General features: G+C 37.2%; 1 pseudogene; it reads right to left on the bottom strand.

Moving 5' to 3' along the window:
- Positions 1-19,981: 19,981 nt before the first annotated feature.
- Positions 19,982-20,950, bottom strand: LOC141421765 (olfactory receptor 5AK2-like; annotated as a pseudogene).
- Positions 20,951-21,480: the final 530 nt, after the last annotated feature.

The raw sequence follows: 21,480 nt of genomic DNA, 5'->3' as shown, positions 1-21,480 counted from the left end.
GAAGAGGCTGCTATTTCTCCATCGTATATTTTTAGCTCCTTTGTCAAAGATAAGTTGCTCATAGTTGTGTGGCTTCATATCTGGATCCTCTATTCTGTTCCACTGGTCTTCATGTCTGTTTTTGTGCCAGTACCATGCTGTTTTTATTGTTATTGCTTTGTAATATAGTTTGAAGTCAGGTATTGTGATACCTCCTGCATTGTTCTTTTGACTGAGTATTGCCTTGGCTATTCGTGGCCTCTTGTGTTTCCATATAAATTTAACAGTAGATTTTTCAATCTCTTTAATGAATGTCATTGGAATTTTGATGGGAATTGCATTAAACATGTAGATTACTTTTGGGAGTATCGACATTTTTACTATGTTGATTCTACCAATCCATGAGCATGGGAGATCTCTCCACTTTCTATATTCTTCCTCAATCTCTTTCTTCAGAAGTGTATAGTTTTCCTTGTAGAGGTCTTTCACATCTTTTGTTAGGTTTACACCTAGGTATTTGATTTTTTTTGAGGCTATTGTAAATGGAATTGTTTTCATACATTCTTTTTCCGTTTGCTCATTGTTAGTGTATAGAAATGCTAATGATTTTTCTATGTTGATTTTATATCCTGCTACCTTGCTATAGCTATTGATGATGTCTAGAAGCTTCTGAGTAGAGTTTTTTGGGTCTTTAAGGTATAGGATCATGTCGTCTGCAAATAGGGATATTTTGACAGTTTCTTTACCTATTTGTATTCCTTTTATTCCTTCTTCTTGCCTAATTGCTCTGGCTAGGAATTCCAGTACTATGTTGAATAGGAGTGGAGATAGTGGGCATCCTTGTCTGGTTCCTGATTTTAGAGGGAATGGTTTTAATTTTTCTCCGTTAAGTATAATGCTGGCTGTCGGTTTGTCATATATAGCTTTTATAATGTTGAGGAACTTTCCTTCTATTCCTAGTTTTCTTAGAGCTTTTATCATGAAATGATGTTGGATCTTATCAAAGGCTTTTTCTGCATCTATTGAGATGATCAAGTGGTTTTTGTCTTTGCTTCTGTTAATGTGGTTTATTACGTTTATTGATTTTCGTATGTTGAACCACCCCTGCATCCCTGGGATGAAGCCTACCTGGTCGTGGTGAATAATCTTTTTGATGTGTTGCTGAATTCGATTTGCCGTTATTTTGTTGAGGATTTTTGCATCAATGTTCATTAAGGAGATTGGCCTATAGTTCTCCTTTTTGGAGGTGTCTTTGCCTGGTTTTGGGATAAGTGTAATAGTGGCTTCATAAAATGTGTTTGGCAGTTTTCCTTCCCTTTCTATTTCATGGAACAGTTTAAGGAGGGTTGGTATCAGTTCTTCTTTAAAGGTCTGATAGAATTCAGCAGAGAATCCATCAGGTCCTGGACTTTTCTTTTTGGGGAGAGTCTTGATTGCTGCTTCAATTTCATTTTGTGTTATAGGTCTATTCAGGTGATTAATTTCCTCTTGGTTCAGTTTTGGATGATCATATGTATCTAGAAATCTGTCCATTTCTTTTAGATTTTCAAATTTATTTGAATATAGGTTCTCAAAGTAGTCTCTGATGATTTCCTGGACTTCCATGGTGTTTGTTGTTATCTCCCCTTTTGCATTCCTGATTCTACTAATTTGGGTTTTTTCTCTCCTCATTTTAGTCAGGTTTGCCAGGGGTCTATCGATCTTGTTTATTTTTTCAAAGAACCAACTTTTTGTTTCATTAATTCTTTGTATGGTTTTTTTGGTTTCTATTTCGTTGATTTCAGCTCTTATTTTTATTATTTCTCTCCTTCTATTTGTTTTGGGATTTGCTTGTTCTTGTTTTTCTAGGAGTTTGAGATGTATCATTAGGTCATTGATTTGGGATCTTTCAATCTTTTTAATATATGCACTCATGGCTATAAACTTTCCTCTCAAGACTGCCTTAGCTGTGTCCCATAGGTTCTGGTAGGTTGTGTTTTCATTTTCATTGACTTCTAGGAACTTTTTAATTTCCTCTTTTATTGCATCGATGATCCATTCTTCATTAAGTAATGAGTTATTTAGTTTCCAGTTGTTTGCATGTTTTTTGTCTTTACTTTTGTTGTTGAGTTCTACTTTTACTGCATTGTGGTCAGATAGTAAGCATGGTATTATTTCTATTTTCTTATATTTGCTGAGGCTTGCTTTGTGCCCTAGGATATGATCTATTTTGGAGAAGGTTCCATGGGCTGCTGAGAAGAATGTATATTGTGTAGAGGTTGGATGAAATGTTCTGTAGACATCTACTAGGTCCACTTGATCTATTGCATATTTTAGATCTTGGATTTCTTTATTGAGTTTTTGTTTGGATGACCTATCTATTGATGATAATGGAGTGTTAAAGTCTCCCACAACCACTGTGTTGGCGTTTATATATGCTTTTAGGTCTTTCAGGGTATGTTTGATGAAATTGGGTGCGTTGACATTGGGTGCGTACAGATTGATGATTATTATTTCCTTTTGGTCTATTTCCCCTTTTATTAGTATGGAATGTCCTTCTTTATCTCGTTTGATCAATGTAGGTTTAAAGTCTACTTTGTCAGAGATAAGTATTGCTACTCCTGCTTGTTTTCGGGGGCCGTTGGCTTGGTAAATCTTCTTCCAGCCTTTCATCCTAAGCATATGCTTATTTCTGTCGGTGAGATGAGTCTCCTGTAAGCAACAAATTGTTGGATCTTCTTTTTTAATCCATTTTGTCAAACAGTGTCTTTTGATGGGTGAATTAAGTCCATTAACATTAAGTGTTAGTACTGATAGGTATGTGGTGATTCCTGCCATTTAGTTATCTTAGTTGTTTGAAGGTTTGATTGTGTGTACCTAACTTGATGTTACTCTCTACTGTCTTGCTTTTTCTTATCCTGTGGTTTGGTGCTGCCTGCCTTTTCATGGTTAAGTTGGGTGTCACTTTCTGTGTGCAGGATCCCTTGCAGAATCTTTTGTAATGGTGGCTTTGTGGTCACATATTGTTTTAGTTTCTGCTTATCATGGAAGACTTTTATTGCTCCATCTATTTTGAATGATAGCTTTGCTGGGTAGAGTATCCTGGGGTTGAAGTTATTTTCATTCAGTGCCCGGAAGATCTCACCCCACGCTCTTCTTGCTTTTAATGTTTCTGTTGAGAAGTCTGCTGTGATTTTGATGGGTTTACCTTTGTATGTTACTTGTTTTTTCTCTCTTGCAGCCTTCAATATTCTTTCCTTAGTTTCTGAACTTGTTGTTTTAATGATGATATGTCGTGGAGTAGTTCTATTTTGATCTGGTCTGTTTGGTGTCCTGGAGGCCTCTTGCATTTGTATGGGAATCTCTTTCTCTAGATTTGGAAAATTTTCCGTTATTATTTTGTTGAATATATTACGCATTCCCTTTGCTTGCACCTCTTCTCCTTCTTCGATGCCCATGATTCTGAAGTTTGGTCTTTTGATGGAGTCAGTGAGTTCTTGCATTTTCTTTTCACAGCTCTTGAGTTGTTTAATTAATAGTTCTTCAGTTTTTCCTTTAATTACCATTTCATCTTCAAGTTCTGAGATTCTGTCTTCTGTTTGTTCTATTCTGCTGGATTGGCCTTCCGTTTTGTTTTGCAGTTCTGTTTCGTTCTTTTTTCTGAGGTTTTCCATATCCTGGCTGTTTTCTTCTTTATTGTTGTCTATTTTTGTCCTGAGTTCATTTATCCATTTATTCATTGTGTTCTCTCTTTCACTTTGGTGTTTATACAGTGCTTCTATGGTTTCCTTTATTTCTTCTTTTGCTTTTTCAAATTCTCTATTTTTATTGTCTTGGAATTTCTTGAGTGTCTCCTGTACATTTTGGTTGACCCTATCCAGTATCATCTCTATAAAATTCTCATTGAGTACTTGTAGTATGTCTTCTTTTAAATTATTCTTGTGGGCTTCATTGGGTCCTTTGGCATAGTTTATCTTCATTTTGTTGGAGTCTGGATCTGAGTTTCTGTTCTCTTCATTCCCCTCTGGTTCCTGTACTAATTTTTTGCTGTGGGGAAACTGGTTTCCTTGTTTTTTCTGTCTTCCTGTCATTGTCCTTGGTGTTGTTACTGTCCCTGTACTGTGTGTAATTAAGTATTTTCTAGCTTGTAATAATAACAATGGTAATATTGAGAATGGAAGAGTGAGCTGAGATGGAAAGCAAGAAGTTAAAGAAAAGGGGAAAACAAATATACAGACAAGAGGGAGAAAGCAGAACAAGGTATCAGACAAGAGAGTTTCAAAGGTATAAATAGGGAGTGTTAGTGTACTAATCAACAGTAAGCTGAACAGACAATAGAGAGACAGAGAGAGGATTGAAAATCAAAGATAAAAAAAATAAAAAATAAGTATATGAAAGTAATATCTATTTATAAAAATGAATTAAAATAAAATGGAAAATAGAAAATTAAAAAAAAAAAAAAAAAACTTCCAAGTTTATATGCAATGCAATTTCAGTCTTAATAATTTGGATGTCCGTCTCAATCTCCAGTCCTGGAGTTGGTGCCTCAGATGTTGTTCTGTAGTTGTCTCATCAAAGGGGATGCATAAAGTAGAACAAAACTACACTCACACACACACAGAAGAAAAAAAAAAAAAAAAGCCCCACCAAGTGTCCCCAGTTCAAATGCAATACAGTTTCAGTAAGCTTTTCGGCTTGCAGGTGTAATTCGGTTGTTCTCTCATCAAAGGTAGGGAGAAAAAGAAAAAAAAGCGTCTAGAGGCAGTTCTGAGAGTGGTATCTGCAACTGTGGCTTGCCTGCCTGCTGCTCTCAGCCTGTAGCTGGCGGCGTTATTTATGCAGATCTCTGGGGTGAGCTAGCACTCACCTGGTCCCACAGGCTTTGTTTGCTCAGAGTTCTCCTGTGCAAAGCTACAGGCTTTCCCCTTTCCAAGCACTGGGAAAGGTGCCACTGCCCCGCGTTGTCAGGCCTGCGTGTTTATTTACAGTTCACGTGGGAAGTGGGTCTTCCCTCCTCTCACAAGCGTCCCCGCTCCTGGTTGCTGGGCGCGCCCCGCTCCCGCCAGGGCCTCTCTGGCCCGCCCGGCTCGTTTATTTACAGTCCCGGGAAGGAGTCCCTTCCCCCAATCTTCAGCGCTCAGGGCGCCCCACCCTCTTTCCGGCGTGTCTTAACTGTTCTTATTGCTTAGTACTCAGTTTCTCTTTTTTTCCCGGGTGGAGGTCAGTCTGTCCAGGGGGCTATGCTGCTCTGGCCAGGCTTGTCTGTGGGGCTACCGCGGTACCGCGAAGCTCACCTGGTCCGCATCTTCCCAAGCCGTATGGGCACCGACCCCTGGCGGCCCCGGGGGCCTCCTCGGTTCTCCGTTTAACGTGAAGTGGAGATTCTCTGCGCCGGCCGGAGATGTGGAGGAGTCAAATTTATGCCTTTTCTCGGTGATTATGCCTGCTAAGTGTGTCTCCAGCGTCTCTCCAAGATTTCACTATAGGAGGCTCGCTTTCTGCTTCCTCCCTCTAGCCGCCATCTTGGAATTCTCAACGAAGCAATTTAAAGGTCATAACTTCTGTTTATATAAGACCTCAGAGATTTCTTCACTTACCTGATACATGAAGAAAAAAAAAAGAGAAAAAAGCCACATGGAGAAAGCAGAATTTAGGAGGGAGAAGAACAATCTTTGAACAAGCTTTGAAATGCACAAATCATCCCCCAAATAAAATCTATCCATGTCTATGTATCCATCCATCAATCAATCTAGTTATTTATTATTTTGCATATGCATCATATTATTGCTTTCATGAAGACAAATAGGAATGTAATTTCTGAAATATGTATTATCTATTTATATATGGAGATTAAATTATTTATCTTGAGTTATATCACAGATAAATGGGTGGTGGGATTAGTCTTCATATTATTGAATATATTTTTACCCATGTAAGAAGTTTCATAAGAGACATTGGCCCAAAGGGAAGAAACCACATCCCCAGTATATTGATAGAGTGCTCCTTCTCCCATGTCAGTAACTCTCAGCTCATCGTGACACTGGAAGAGAGAAGGTGGTTAGGAAGAATGTACCCTTAGTGTTGGGAGTGTGGCAGACTTAGCTTCAGTCAGCTGTTGACATTGGCTTCTCTGGTTCTTTCAAATAGCTTGAGAAATAAACACTGTGGGATAGTTCAGGTGATAGAAGAAGACAGTGGTTGTCTCAAACTCAACGTTTTTTGAAGCCTGGAAGAAACAGAGTTAACAAGTTCCTTCATCAGATAAACATACAGGAAAAAAGGTTCAATGGAGTATTTTCCAGGAGACTCTATCCAGTAATGAACACTCACAGCAGAGGAAGCTACAGTATGTCAGAGGTCTATTTAATCTTGATAAGGTAATGACATTTGCCTTACAAATTTTGCTTTCTCATCTTAAATTCAAACAAAATAAAATAACATGGCGACACTTTCAGAAGCTGAGGACAATGCCCCTAGGTAACAGACAGAATCTGGACATTGAGATTAGCTGTATCAATATGAATTATTTTGTTTCATGTGTGATGAAGATATTTCCTAATCACATGAATGCTATTGGAAAATGGTCTACTATCAGGATATGTTAAGTATACTGAACATATATTTAGTGCCAGTGCTTCTGAAGCTTCATTTCCATTCCCTCAAGTCCATGAACCTATGGGATCTTTTTTCTCTTTTAGACTGCAAGTATGGTGGATTACACTGATTGATTTTTATATAAAGAGCCAGGCTGTAGCCACAGTAGAAAACCACCCTCAGGGATGATACATAATTTTGTGTATGTATCTTAGGAATATTTGCAACTATTTTATAAAAGAATTGCACAATACTTTTATTTTCATACTATTTTTACCTGGTGGGTTAATTGGAGTAATACTGTATTCATATAATAATTGGGGAAGTTTCTAGCGCAGTGTTTAATTCTTCCCTAAATCTTGTTGAACTCCCTAGTGATTTTGACAGGAAAGTTTTAAAATAATAAATTCTGCTTTTTAAAGAGCTGTCTGGCTATTCAAATTGTGGATTTCACACTGAGTTATTCACGGTAGTGTTTATTTTAAAATAATTTATCATGTTTATAGGTTTTCCAGTTTATGTGCATACTTGTTCACAGTATTCTCTTATTATTCCTTTGGTGTCTGCTAAGTAGCATTGATATGAGCTGTTAAATTTCTGGTTTAATAATATACAACTTCTCCCCCTTTTCTGTCAGAGCTCCTGGAAATTTGTTGATTTTATTGATGTTTTTCAATGGCATCCTGCTTCATTAATTTTTTTCCCTCTGGCTTTTCTTCTCAGTATCTTTGAATATCACTAAACTAAGCAAGTTGTGGTATCACTGCATGCTTATTGAATGGCTTAAATAAAATAGTGGTAATATTAAAATGCTAGCAAAGGTGCAGAGTCACTGGACTTCTCATGTGATGCTGCTGGTGAGGATGTATTAGTAGAACAGTCATTATGGAAAAGAGCTTGGTAATTTTTTTTCCAGTGCTGGGGACCAAACCCAGGGCCTTGCATACGCTAGGCCAGTGTGTTTCCACTGAGCTACACCCCCAGCCTGGCAGTATGTTTAAAATCTAAACAAACACCATACATCCCAGTCCCTGTACTCTTCAACAATTTTGTTTGCACATTACTTATCCCCACAACCAAATATGAGAGCACAGTTTCATAACAGTTTCACTTGTAATAGCATCAAAATACTCAAAACTGAACATTACATTGTTCTATAACAGATTATTGATTAGATTATAGTATACCTACATTGTGGAATAGCATCAGAAACAAAGAGGAACAAGCTGTTGATAAATGGCACAACTTGGATGAATCTCAAAGGCACTGTAGTGAGGGAAAGTTAGTTTCCACAGGTCACATGTTGTGTAATTTCAGGTCCATAGCATTATCAAAATGGTAGCATTGTATTGAGATGGAGACACATTCTCGACTGGAAGGTGCTGCAAGCTGTAGGTGGCAGGAGGTAGTATTGCTTGTAAGGGGAGTGCGGGAAATCTATGTGGAATTTGAGATCTGTCAGAAATGTCCTACATTTTTTATTGTTACAGTGGACACAAGAATTTGCTCAACTGGCGAAATGCCTGAGGAAGTTCAAGTGAGCAAATTTATGAAAAGTTCCTAGCATAGAGTCAGGCATTGAGTGGGTTCTTCTCAAAAGGCCATAATAACACCTACAAATGTTACTTAAAGACATAGTATTGATAGATTGGTCAGTTGATTTCTTGACTCATTTAATTACTTATTCATCCATATTTTTCTTAAAGACATATTAGGCAAGATACAAACCCCTCACTCCATTTCCTTACATCACCAGGGATGAAATGAGACAACCCAGTCTTGGGTGAGACATTCTGGAGTGCTCAGCAATGATGCAGAGCACATGGGGAAAATGGGAATTTGCTTTGTTTTACTTACACCAGAACTGTCTCCAGGTTCTCTTTCTGCAGCTGGTGTAGGCTGATTGCTCACCAAGGTCTTTCTCTGTGGTGTCTCCTCATCAGGGAGTTTATAGCTGGGGCCTAAGGGATCCATACTCACTCTCTTGAGAATGGGAGTTTTCAGAGGCTGAAACAGAATTGGATAAACAATGTTCATTTGTTATTCTCTGCTGAGAAATCTTCAGCTTTCCAGAGGGAATAATATTTTATTTCTGTGTTGCTACCATTAAGGACTACTGCTTGATTTCTGAGAGTTGCCCTGCTATTAACAAGTTTTTTCCCTCCTTCCTCTCCCCCCCACTTCAATTTAAATTCAGTAAATATCAAGCCATTCAAATGGTAAAAGTTCTGAAGTGTGAAATTCACAGAGTAAAAAACCACCTCCCTCTTCATCCTTTGCATCCTAATCTCCAGTTTCACCCTCTGGAAATCACCAGTCACAAGCCCTTATTATTCTTCCAGACAGAAGCCCACACAGTCTTTGAAATGTCTCAACATTTGTATTTTTGTTCTCCTTTCCACAAACAGAAGTGCATTCTTCATGTTGCTTTTCAGCTTTTATTTCACTTAATATTCCTAGGTGATCTGTCCACATCAGTACAGAAAGAGGAGACTCAGTCTTTAATGGTTGTATCGTGTTTTATTGAATAGCTCTATGCTGGAATTTATTTAATCAGATTCTCCCCTCAGCAATAGTAGGCATATCATTTTCAATCTTTTACTAATATAAACAATGTTACCATAAGTACTATTGATCAGTAGTGTGAAAATATTTGTCAGTTCAAGCAGTATTTTGGAGAGAAAACTCTGAGTAAGGGCCATGAAAATGGTAAATTTTGAGTTGTTGTCCCTATTCCCTCTCCAGTGAGAGGCTCTATCAGTTTATGTCACTTCTGGCAAACCTAGTAATTATTTCTACTTTTCCTTTGACAGAGTGGTATGAAACTGTGTTGTTATGTTGGAAAATAATGTACTTTGGTTTTGATATTTTTTTTCTTATATGAACCAGGTTAAGTATTTTATTTGTTTCTAAAAACCACTAGTATTTTATTTTCTGTAAATTATTTGTTCTAAATACTGTGTGTGTGTGTGTGTGTGTGTGTGTGTGTGTGTGAATGCTGGCACACTGCTGTAATCCCATCTACAGGGGAGGCAGGAGGATTGGAAATTCTAGCAGCAAGAGTTAGTGAGATCCTATTTCAAAAACAAAAAACAAAAAAAAATGGGTGGTGGGGTGATTGAGTGTTTGCCAAACATAATCAAAGACCTGGGTTCAATCCCTAGTAATGAAAAAAAAAGAAAAAACAATTTTTAAATATGATATCCATTCTTCTTTAGAAGATTATGAATACTTATTTCTGAATTTAAAATATTTTAGTTTATTTATTTTTGTGAAGAAATATAGTTTCATTTTTAGGTAGTTATTTTTTGTTATGTATAAAGGCCTTCATTCCACATGTTTTAAAAAGAAACTAGGTATTTTTATTTTTACTGCCTTTATAGTTTAGTTTTAAAATTTAAATCATTGAGCTACTTTGAATCTGTATTTGTGTGGTATGTGTGCACTGACTTCCACTTTTATCACCCCTTAAAATATATTGTCATTAGTTCTGGTCTGCTTGTTGCATGACTTGTCTGTGCCCATGACTGCAATGTTCCTATGATCACGTAGTAAAGCATCTTTTTTTTTTTCCTCTAAGAATATCTTTTATTACAAGCTTTATATTACAAAGATTGATGAGTGACTCTTCAAGAAAATCTAGCAATCTTTTTTTTTTCATTTTTCTTTTATTATTCATATGTGCATACAAGGCTTGGTTCATTTCTCCCCCCTGCCTCCACCCCCTCCCTTACCACCCACTCTGCCCCCTCCCTCTCCCCCCCCTCAATACCCAGCAGAAACTATTTTGCCCTTATTTCTAATTTTGTTGTAGAGAGAGTATAAGCAATAATAGGAAGGAACAAGGGTTTTTGCTGATTGAGATAAGGATAGCTATACAGGGCATTGACTCACATTGATTTCCTGTGCGTGGGTGTTACCTTCTAGGTTAATTCTTTTGGATCTAACCTTTTCTCTAGTACCTGTTCCCCTTTTCCTCTTGGCCTCAGTTGCTTTAAGGTATCTGCTTTAGTTTCTCTGCGTTAAGGGCAACAAATGCTAGCTAGTTTTTTAGGTGTATTAAATGCTCTGGCCATCCTGAAATTTCTTACCTGCTGCGTTGATCTTTTCATCTGAAGAGATCATACTTTAGTATCACACATTTTTACTCTAGTTTCATCATTTGTTGAAATTACTTTAAAAGGCATGATTGACTTGTAAAAAGTTGTACACAGTTAACATTCATCTCTTGGTGAGTTTGACAATAAGTCAACACCATAAAATCACCATCACAACAAGCCCATGAGCAGATGTATCCATCATCTCCTAAAGTTTCCCCATTGCTTTTACTATCATTATAATTGTTAGCAATATTTATGGTAAGAATATCTAACATAAGTCTACTGTCTTAGAAAATATCAAGTCCAGAATGCAGCATTGTTAGCTGTAGCCCTTACATGGTACAGCAGAACTCCAAAACTTATTTATTTTGTGTAACAGAGATGTTTTACCACTGGACCATTACCTCTCCATTTTCCACTTACTGCAGCCACTAGAAAAGACAATTCTCTTGACCTCTGTGAGTGTGATTTTTGATTACACACAGGAGTGCCTCTGGCTTATATCACTTAGCATAATGGTCTCTAGGGCTGTCTATATTGTCAGAAATGGTAATAATTATATTCTTTTTTAAAACATGGAACAGGGAGAGAGGTTTCAAGATGTTGACCGGAGGGAGGAAGCAGATAGTATGAGCTCTATAAAGTAAAAATCTTGCTGAAATGCTGGAGACACACCTGTCAGGAAAAACGACCAAGAAGAGGCCAAATTCTGACACTTCAAAATCCTAGCCTGCACATAGCTTCCCCATGCCACATTACACAGAGAAATCAGGAGGGCTCCCTTGCCACCAGACGCCAGCTCTTAACCTGCTTGGGAGATGCAGACCAACAGATGAGCAATAAGCAGCATGCAGTACTCCCAAAGCCACCCCTGGGAGAAAACAGCATAGCCCCCTGGACAGACTGACCCCTGCCCCGCAAAAAAAAAAAAAAAAAAAAAAAAAAAAAAAAACCATGAATAATAAACAAGGAACTGAAAAGGACTTCTGTAAATAAACAAGCCTGCCAGAGAAGGTGGGTTTGTCACCCCAGTGAGCTTGGGGTGGGCAAGGATTGCAACAGTGGATGACCCAGAGTTGGGTGAAGGGCAGTTCCTCATGTGAACTCTAAATAAACAAGGCCTGCAACCATAGCAGGCTGGTAGGACTCTCACTGGAGAAAAGGGGAGGGGAAGGTACCCGGGAGAACTCTAAATAAACAAAGCCTGCTGGAATAGCAGCAAACTGCAATAAATAAAGTGTGGAGCAGTAGCCAGCTGACATTAGGTGAGCCACAGCCTCAAACAGAGCAGACAGAGGTTCACAAAGCTGTCTCCTGACCCAACCAGCTGGTGAGACAAACACAGTGCTACTGATTAAATACCAACACCAGGACTGGATGCTGAAGGAGCAACACCAGAACTACTAAGACTGAAATGTAATGATTTCTGGACCTGAAATTTTTATTCTTTTATGGTTTTATATATCTTTTCTATTTTTTTTCTCTTCTGAATTTTTTTCTTTTTATTATTATTATTATTATTATTTTTCCTTTGGTGAGACAATGACAGAGCTACTACTCAAACACCAACACCAAGACTGGATGCTGAAGGAGTAACACCAGAACTATTAAGACCAAAACTTTATTGCATTTGAACTTAGGATTTATTTTTTCTTTTTCTGTCTTCTTTTTTCTTATTCTCTGTCTCTCTAATGCTTGTTTAGTTCACAGTTGATTAGTACACTATTGCTGGAGTGAGCAGTGGGACCGTGCCTGTGTGATTTGGTATCTGGCCTTGTGAGAAAGCTCCAAGGAACTGAGGCAAAGGTCTCAGGACCAGATGTCCAGAAAAACAACAGTGCTCAAGGTTCCCCAGATGGCTTCGTGTCCTTCAGATGTAAATAAGAAAGTTATGCTGACTGTGTGCTTCTCCTGTCTCTCTGTTCCCATTTTAAAAGAGATATAACAAGGAGTTAATTTTAACTGTGCTTCCCTGTACTAATGTAACCTTGACACATAATACTTGGCATGCTTTTTCTGACCAAATGCTCTGTGTGAAAAAGGAGTTTACAGAAAGCATAAGTGATCTTCAATAAAGTGACTATTGAGCACAACTTGATAGTGCCCTCATCTTTTTTGACTCCAATCACCCAGGTTTAGCTGATAAATGGCAACACACTATCTAACCCTGTTTATTTCTTTGGCTGTCTATATTTTTTCTTTTCCTTCTTTGCTTTCTTTCTCTTCTTACCCTTCCATTCTAGATATCATTATTTTTACTAATACAAGCTAGATAATACTAAATTACACACAGTACAGGGACAGTAACAACACCAAGTGGAATGATGGGAAGATGGAAAAAGGATGGAAACCATTTCCCCCCAATAACACATTATTACAGAAACCAGAGAGAAATGAAGAAAACAGATTCCCAGATCCAGCCTCCACCAAAACAAAGATAAACTATGCCAAAGAACCCAATGAAGCCCACAAGAACACCCTGAAAGAAGATATTCTGCAAGTAATCAATGAGCATTTTATAGAGATGATACTGGATATGGTCAACCAAAATGTTCAGGAGACACTCAAGAAATTCCAAGACAACAAAAATAGAGAATTTGAGAAAGCACAAGAACAAATAAAAGAAACTATAGAAACACTGTATAAACACCAAAGTGAAACAAAAGACATGATAAATAAAGAGATAAATGAACTCAGGACAAAAATAGACAATATTAAGGAGGAAGAAACTCAGGATATGGAAAACCATAGAAAAAAGAACAAAACAGAAATAAAAACACAATGGAAGGCCACCCCCTCAGGATATGGAAAACCTCAGAAAAAAGAACAAAACAGAAATAAAAACAAAATGGAAGGCCACCCCATCAGACTAGAACAAGCAAAAGACAGAATCTCAGAACATAAAGATGAAATGTAATTAAGGAAAAACGGTAGAACTACTAGTCAGACAACTCAAGTTTGACAAACTGGATTAAAAAGGAAATCCAACAATTTGTTGCTTACAGGAGACCCATCTCATCAACAGAAACAAGCATAGGCTTAGGGTGAAAAGCTGAAAGAAGATTTACCAAGCCAATGGCCCCCAAAAACAGGCAGGAGTAGCAATACTTTTCTTGGACAAAGTAGACTTCAAACCTACATTAATCCAATGAGATAAAGAAGGACATTCTGTACTAATAAAAGGGGAAATGCACCAAAAGGAAATAACAATTACCAACCTATACACACCCAATGTCAATGCACCCAATTTCATCAAACATACTTTTAAGGACCTTAAAACATATATACTCTCCAACACAGTGATGGTGGGAGATATTAATACCCCCCAATAGATGACCAATAGATAGGTCATCCAAACAAAAAAATCAATGAAGAAATCCTAGATCTAAATCATACCTTGAGCAAATGGACCTACGTGATGTCTACAGACCATTTCATAAAACTTCTACACAATATACATTCTTCTCAACAGCCCACGGAACCTTCTACAAAATAGATCATATCCTAAGGCACAAAGCAAGCCTCAGCAAATAGAAGAAAATAGAAATAATCCCATGCATTCTATCTAATCACAACACCTTAAAACTAGAACACAACAAAAAAATAAATAGCAAAAAACATGCCAACAGGTGGAAATTGAAAAATACATTGCTCAACAATCAATGGGTCACTGATGAAATAAAAGAAGAAATTAAAAGGTTCCTGGAAGTTACTGAAAAAGAAAACACGACCTACTGGAACCTATGGTACACAGCAAAGGCAGTCGTGGGAGGGAAGTTTAGCCATGAGTGCACATAGTTGAAGGAAAGAAAGACCTCATATCAATGACCTAATGCTACATCTCAAACTCCTAGAAAAACAAGAACAAGCAAATCCCAAAACAAATAGGATAGAAATAATAAAAATAAGAGCTGAAATCAATGAAATAGAAACAAAAAAAAACATACAAAGAATTAATGAAACAAAAAGTTGGTTCTTTGAAAAAAATAAATAGGTTCAACAGACCCCTGGCAAATCTGACTAAAATGAGGAGGAAAAAAACCCCAAATCAGTAAAATCAGGACTGCAGAAGGGGAGATAACAACAAACACAATGGAAATCCAGGAAATCATCAGAGACTACATTCAGAATCTATATTCTAATAAATTTGAAAATCTTGAAGAAATGGACAGATTTCTAGATATTTATGATCATCCAAAACTGAACCAAGAGGACATTAATCACCTGAATAGATCTATAATACAAAATGAAATTTAAGCAGAAATAAACAGTTTCCCAAAAAAGAAAAGTCCAGGACCTGATGGATTCTGTGCTGAATTCTATCAGATATTTAAAGAAGAACTTATACCAATTCTCCTTAAACTGTTCCATGAAATAGAAAGGGAAGAAAAACCGCCTTACTCATTTTATGGAGCCAGTATTACACTCATCCCAAAACCAGGCAAAGACACCTCCAAAAAAGGAGAACTATAGGCCAATCTCCTTAATGAACATCGATGCAAAAATTCTCGATAAAATAATGGGAAACCGAATTCAACAACACATCAAAAAGATCATTCACCACAACCAAGTAGGCTCCATTCCAGGGATGCACAGTAGGTTCAACAAATGCAAATCAATAAATGTAATACAGCACATTAATAGAAGCAAAGACAAAAACCACTTGATCATCTCAATAGATGCAGAAAAAGCCTTTGATAACATCCCATGATAAAAGCTCTAACAAAACTAGGAATAAAAAGAAAGTACCTCAACATTATAAAAGCTGTACATGGCAAACCTACATCCAACATTATACTTAATGGTGAAAAACTGAAAACATTCCCTCTAAAATCAGGAATGAGACAAAGATGTCCACTATCTCCACTCCTAGTCAACATAGTACTGGAATTCCTAGCCAGAGCAATTAGGCAAGAAGAAGGAATAAAAGGAATCAACAGGTAAAGAAACTGTCAAAATATCCCTATTTGCAGATGATATGATCCTACACCTGAAAGACCCCAAAAACTCTACCCAAATACTCCTAGAGAGCAAAAACAGCTACAGCAAGATGGCAAGATACAAAATCAACTTACAGAAATCACGAGATTTTCTATACACTAATAATGAACAAACTGAGAAAGAATATATGACAATTCCATCTACAATAGCCTCAAAAAAAATACCTAGGAGTAAACTTAACAAGGGAAGTGAATGACCTCTACAAGGAAAGCTATAAACCCCTGAAGAAAGAGATTGAGGAAGACTATAGAAAATGGAGAGATCTCCCATGCTCATGGATTTGTAGAATCAACATAGTAAAAATGGCTATACAACCAAAAACAATCTACATGTTTAATGCAATTCCCATCAAAATCCCAATGACATTCATCAAAGTGAGTGAAAAATGTACCCTAAAATTCATTTGGAAAAACAACAGACTGCGAATAGCCAAGGCAATACTCAGCAAAACAAACAATGCTGGAGGTATCACAATACCCAACTTCAAACTATATTACAAAGCAATAGCAATAAAAACAGCCTGGTACTGGCATAAAAACAGACATAAAGACCAGTGGAACAGAATAGAGGACCCAGATATGAATCCACACAACTATACCCACTTTATTTTTGACAAAGGCACTAAAAAAATACAATGGAGAAAAGACAGCCTCTTCAACAAAAGCTGTTGGGAAAAATGGTTAGCCATCTGCATAAATAGAAGCTAGATCCATGTTTATCACCCTGTACTAATATTAGCTCAAAATTGATCAAGGACCTTAATTTCAGACCCCAAACTCAAAAGCTGGTACAAGAAAGAGTAGAAAATATTTTGGAAGTAATAGGTATAGGCAAAGAATTCATCAATAGAACCCCAGCAGCTCATCAACTAAGAGAAAGTAAAGACAAATGGGACTTCATAAAACTAAAAAGATTCTGCTCAACAAAAGAAATGGTCTCTAAACTGAAGAGACCGGCCACAGAGTGGGAGAAAATATTTTCCATCTACACATCAAAGGACTGATAACCAGAATATATAGGGAACTCAATAAACTAAATTTTCCCAAAATTAATGAACCAATAAAGAAATGGGCAAGTGAACTAAACAGAACTTTCTCAAAAGAAGAAATTCAAATGGCAAAAAAACACATGAAAAAGTGCTCAGCATCCCTAGCAATAAAGGAAATGCAAATTAAAACCACACTAAGATTCCACCTCACCCCTGTTAGAATAGCCATCATTAACAACACCACTAACAACAGGTGTTGGCAAGGATGTGGGAAAAAGGAACCCTCTTACACTGCTGGTGGGAATGTAAACTGGTACAACCACTGTGGAAAAAAATTTAGAGGCTCCTTAAAAATCTAAACAGTGATCTACCATCTGATCCAGCAATACCACTCTTGGGGATATACCCAAAAGACTGTGACACAGGTTACTCCAGAGGCACCTGCACACCCATGTTTATTGCAGCACTATTCACAATAGCCAAGTTATGGAAACAGCCAAGATGCCCCACTACTGACGAATGGACTAAGAAAATGTGGTATCTATACACAATGGAATTTTATGCAGCCATGAAGAAGAATGAAATGTTATCATTCGCAGGTAAATGGATGGAACTGGAGAACATCATTCTGAGTGAGGTTAGCCTGGCTCAAAAAAAAACCAAAAATCGTATGTTCTCCCTCATATGTGGACATTAGATCAAGGGCAAACACAACAAGGGGATTGGACTATGAGCACATGATAAAAGCGAGAGCACACAAGGGAGGGGTGAGGATAGGTAAGACACCTAAAAAATTAGCTAGCATTTGTTGCCCTTAACGCAGAGAAACTAAAGCAGATACCTTAAAGCAACTGAGGCCAATAGGAAAAGGGGAACAGGTACTAGTGAAAAGGTTAGATCAAAAAGAACTAACCTAGAAGGTAACACCCACGCACAGGAAATCAATGTGAGTCAATGCCCTGTATAGCTATCCTTATCTCAACCAGCAAAAACCCTTGTTCCTTCCTATTATTGCTTATACTCTCTCTACAACAAAATTAGAAATAAGGGCAAAATAGTTTCTGCTGGGTATTGAGGTGGGGGAGAGGGAGGGGGTGGAGTGGGTGGTAAGGGAGGGGGTGGGGGCAGGGGGGAGAAATGAACCAAGCCTTGTATGCACATATGAATAATAAAAGAAAAATGAAAAAAATAAAATAATTGAAATTAAAATTTTAATTCTAATTAGGTAAAATATTAGTTCCTTCTCACCTTAAATTGATTTCTAATCTATAAGATGGAGACTTGATTATTTTTTCCTACTATTTCTTCTTAATGCTAATATTTATTTATAAAGGTAAAATAGTTCAGCACTGTGGAGTTTTAATTTTTCTACAATAACATATAAAATACTGTTTTATAGATATTTGCAATTTTTCTTTTTATTTTCTCTTCAACAAAATGGTGGTGGGAATAATTTTTGTATTCTTAGGATATTCCCTGTCTTCTCAGTCCACAGTTTGGTTCAGTCAGCAAAGCGAACGGCCTCTCCCTATGAGATTCTTAGTTTCCAAGGAGGATTTGTTGCAGGAGCAAAAAAATCAGTGAATTTTCAAAAATACAGTTCTTACATACAAATTTGATTAAAATTGTCATTTCTTTCAAATAATTCTGTAACTTTATAAAATACTTTTTTCTTCACTGCATTAGTCATGAATTGATACTGTAGTATTCACTCAATGAATATTGAGGATATCTCATTTGGACCACAGATTCTCTGTGAATATCTCAGATTTCTGCAGTCTGGTTCCCTTTAACAAAGGCATTTGTGGCCACTACACCTAAGAGTATTTGTGTAAGGGAACATACCTGGGTAGGAAAACTTAACTATGTGTCTCTCCCCAGAGGTGGTTCAGGGAGGTAAAGGTCAAGACTTGCCTTTCATTTCTGGAAAAGATCAGAGTAGAATTAAGGCTTCTCTCAACAGAGAGCAACATGGGCAGGACACCAGCAATGTTGTTGGTGAGAACACAGTTTCCTCATTTGGGGGTTTCTCTCTTGCAGTGTTCCCTGATCCACAGAGGATCATCTGAGTTCTCTTGATATATTTGGGCTATGATTGTCCGACTATTTCGCTGTTGTCTCTGCCTGTGAATTTGGATATCCTGGAAACACCTGGAAAGTAGTGCATGCTATATTGTCAATACTTGGAGTAATTCTTCCATTAGTTGAACAAACTAATGAGATAAGAATGAAGGGATATTAGTGTATTTATTTACATTGCCTGTCTATGGGATGGTTGTGTGCTTGACATTTACTTTTGATCAAACTAGGACACTTAGTTCTGAGTTCGTATGTGACTTCTAGATTTACCCTGGGTTCCTCTATCTCTCCTCAGTTTTGGAGATTAAGGCATAGAATGAATCAACTTTGGGTAAACGTGTCTGATAGGCATTGCATTTTGTTTTCCTAAGTAGCACAACTCTCAGGGAATATGGCTGGTGATTCAATTTATATTTATTCATGGTAAAACCGATGGGCACCAGATTGTCCAGTTTACTATGTCAATTTCCTAACTTGTTAGGGAATAGCATGAACAGGAGAGAGTTAGGTGCCTTACTCAATAGCCCTTTCAATGCAACTCTTCTCTTCTGTACATATTATTGATGGATGTGGTCTTTCAAAGTGAAACATTAGTAAAATAGATGCAAGAGAGAAATAACAAGTTATTTTTATTCCTAAGAAGATGAGAAATGAAGACCAAATATTTCACTGTTTTTTTGGTGGTGATACTGGGGTTTTGAGCTCAGCACCACCATTCTACCATTTGAGTAATACCAAGCCCTTTCTGCTTTAATTTGATTAAAGATGGGGTCTTGAGCTTTTGCCTTGGCTGGCCTTGGACTGCAAACCACCCACCTTCACTTTGCAAGTATCTGGGATTCAACATTCACCAATATGTCCCACCATATTGAAAAGGCCAAAAATGATTTTTCCCTGGTGATTCTTTGTAATCTAAATGATTAGATTACAATAGACAATATTGACTATGTTCTCTTTATTGTAATTTAGTTTTTTAGGATGGGTATTTCAAAAGAGGTGCATTAAAATGTGTGACAGAAATATCAAGAACTTTTTTCAGATGCCTTCTCTTTAAGAAATGAATGAACTTAATTTATGGGTTCTGGGAATGTGACTAGGCTGTGAGTACTTGCTTAACATGTGTGAGGCCCTGGGTTCAATTTCAAGCACTGAAAAAAATGTCATTTGTTTAATCATTTGATATGTTTTTCAATATCTTTCAGATGTTATTGATAATTTTAAAAGGACTTTGTATGTCACAAACATTTGCAGTATCTTCTGAAGATGAGAAATAAGACAGCCGTGTTGGCTTTCTTGTTGAACCATATTGACAGAGAAATCATGTCTCAAGTTAGAAGCACCTATTTCCTGTATGTTTCATGGCTGCTATCACATCTGGGTTTCTCAGGCTATAAATGAGGGGTTTGACATAGGGATCATAATACCGTAGAAAACAGGTGTCACCTTCTCCTGCACTTGGGACACATGCTGTACACACATACAAGACAGAGTCCCATAGAAATGGTGACAGCTGTCAGGTGAGAAAGCCACATGTGGAGGAGGCCTTTTTTCTCCCCACAGCAGAAGATATCCTCAGGATATCCACATGATACATGTGTGGAAAGGATGACAACCAGCACAGTGAAAGTCAAGTTGAACCCAACAAAGACTGTCATTAATATGACATTGAAGTCAATATTGGAGCAAGACAGGGCAAGAATTGGAGGTACATCCCAGAAAAAGTGATGTATTTAGTTGGATTTGCAAAATTTCAATGTGAAAGTAAAAGTTGTGCTAACAGAAGCATTTATGAAGCTTATGACATATAAGCCAACTAGCAGCTGAATGCATAGTCTCTGAGACATGACAATGAGATAATGCAGTGGATTGCAGAGGCCAAGTAGCAGTTCACTGCCAGAGCATCCAGAATGTAGCAGTCACAGGTTACAAAAGTAATTGCACTGCAATCCTATGAAGGAATGGATGCTTTTGATCTCACAATATTCTGTAACATCTTGGGAGTGATAGCAGAGGTGTAACAGAGATCCACAAAAGCCAAGTTTTGGAGGAAAAAGTGCATAGGAGTATTAAAGGAAAATTCAACCTTGATGAGTAGGATCATGCCAATATTCCCTACTAAGGTGGTGACACAGATCAATAGAAGGGCTACAAAGATGTGCCAAAACTTGTGTTGACCAGCAAGTTCCAGAAGGATGAATTTGGACACGTCAGTGCCACTATTTTGTTCCATATTTAGTAAAAATTAAGATCAGCTGAAAAGTTGTGAAGAAATAACAGCAGATAAAGTAAGATCATTGTGATTTAACTAATTTGGACATGGTATAATATTTGATTTCATATGGGTTCAGGAAACATTTTCTTTGAAATACTTGAATTTTAAAGGCTGCACCTTGGTACTCAGATAATTTTGTCTATATTTTGGAGAAATTGCCATTGAATATCACTTCATTCTCAGCTACTGATGGTTGTTTCATACATATATCATTAAGGAATATAATAATGTCCTGTTTTGTTTAGTTATACAATTTCTTAAGTTCAATATATTTGGAGAATAGTATTTATCCACATAAATTATTGTGTCTGAGAACCTTAGCCTAGCTACACAGTTCTGTTTCATGTAGCTCTGACTAATTTCAATATTCTCACTTTAACCATTTTTTCCTCCTTGCCAACTTTGCTTGAGCATTCACAGTCATGCACTGTCTTCTGTAGACACTTTTAGCAAAGTTTCTATGGCAGCAAGTCATTTTGTTTAAAATT

Source organism: Castor canadensis, chromosome 1 (assembly GCF_047511655.1).
Source record: "Castor canadensis chromosome 1, mCasCan1.hap1v2, whole genome shotgun sequence".
Classification (NCBI taxonomy): Eukaryota; Metazoa; Chordata; class Mammalia; order Rodentia; family Castoridae; genus Castor; species Castor canadensis.
This window is presented reverse-complemented; position numbering and strand designations above follow the sequence as displayed.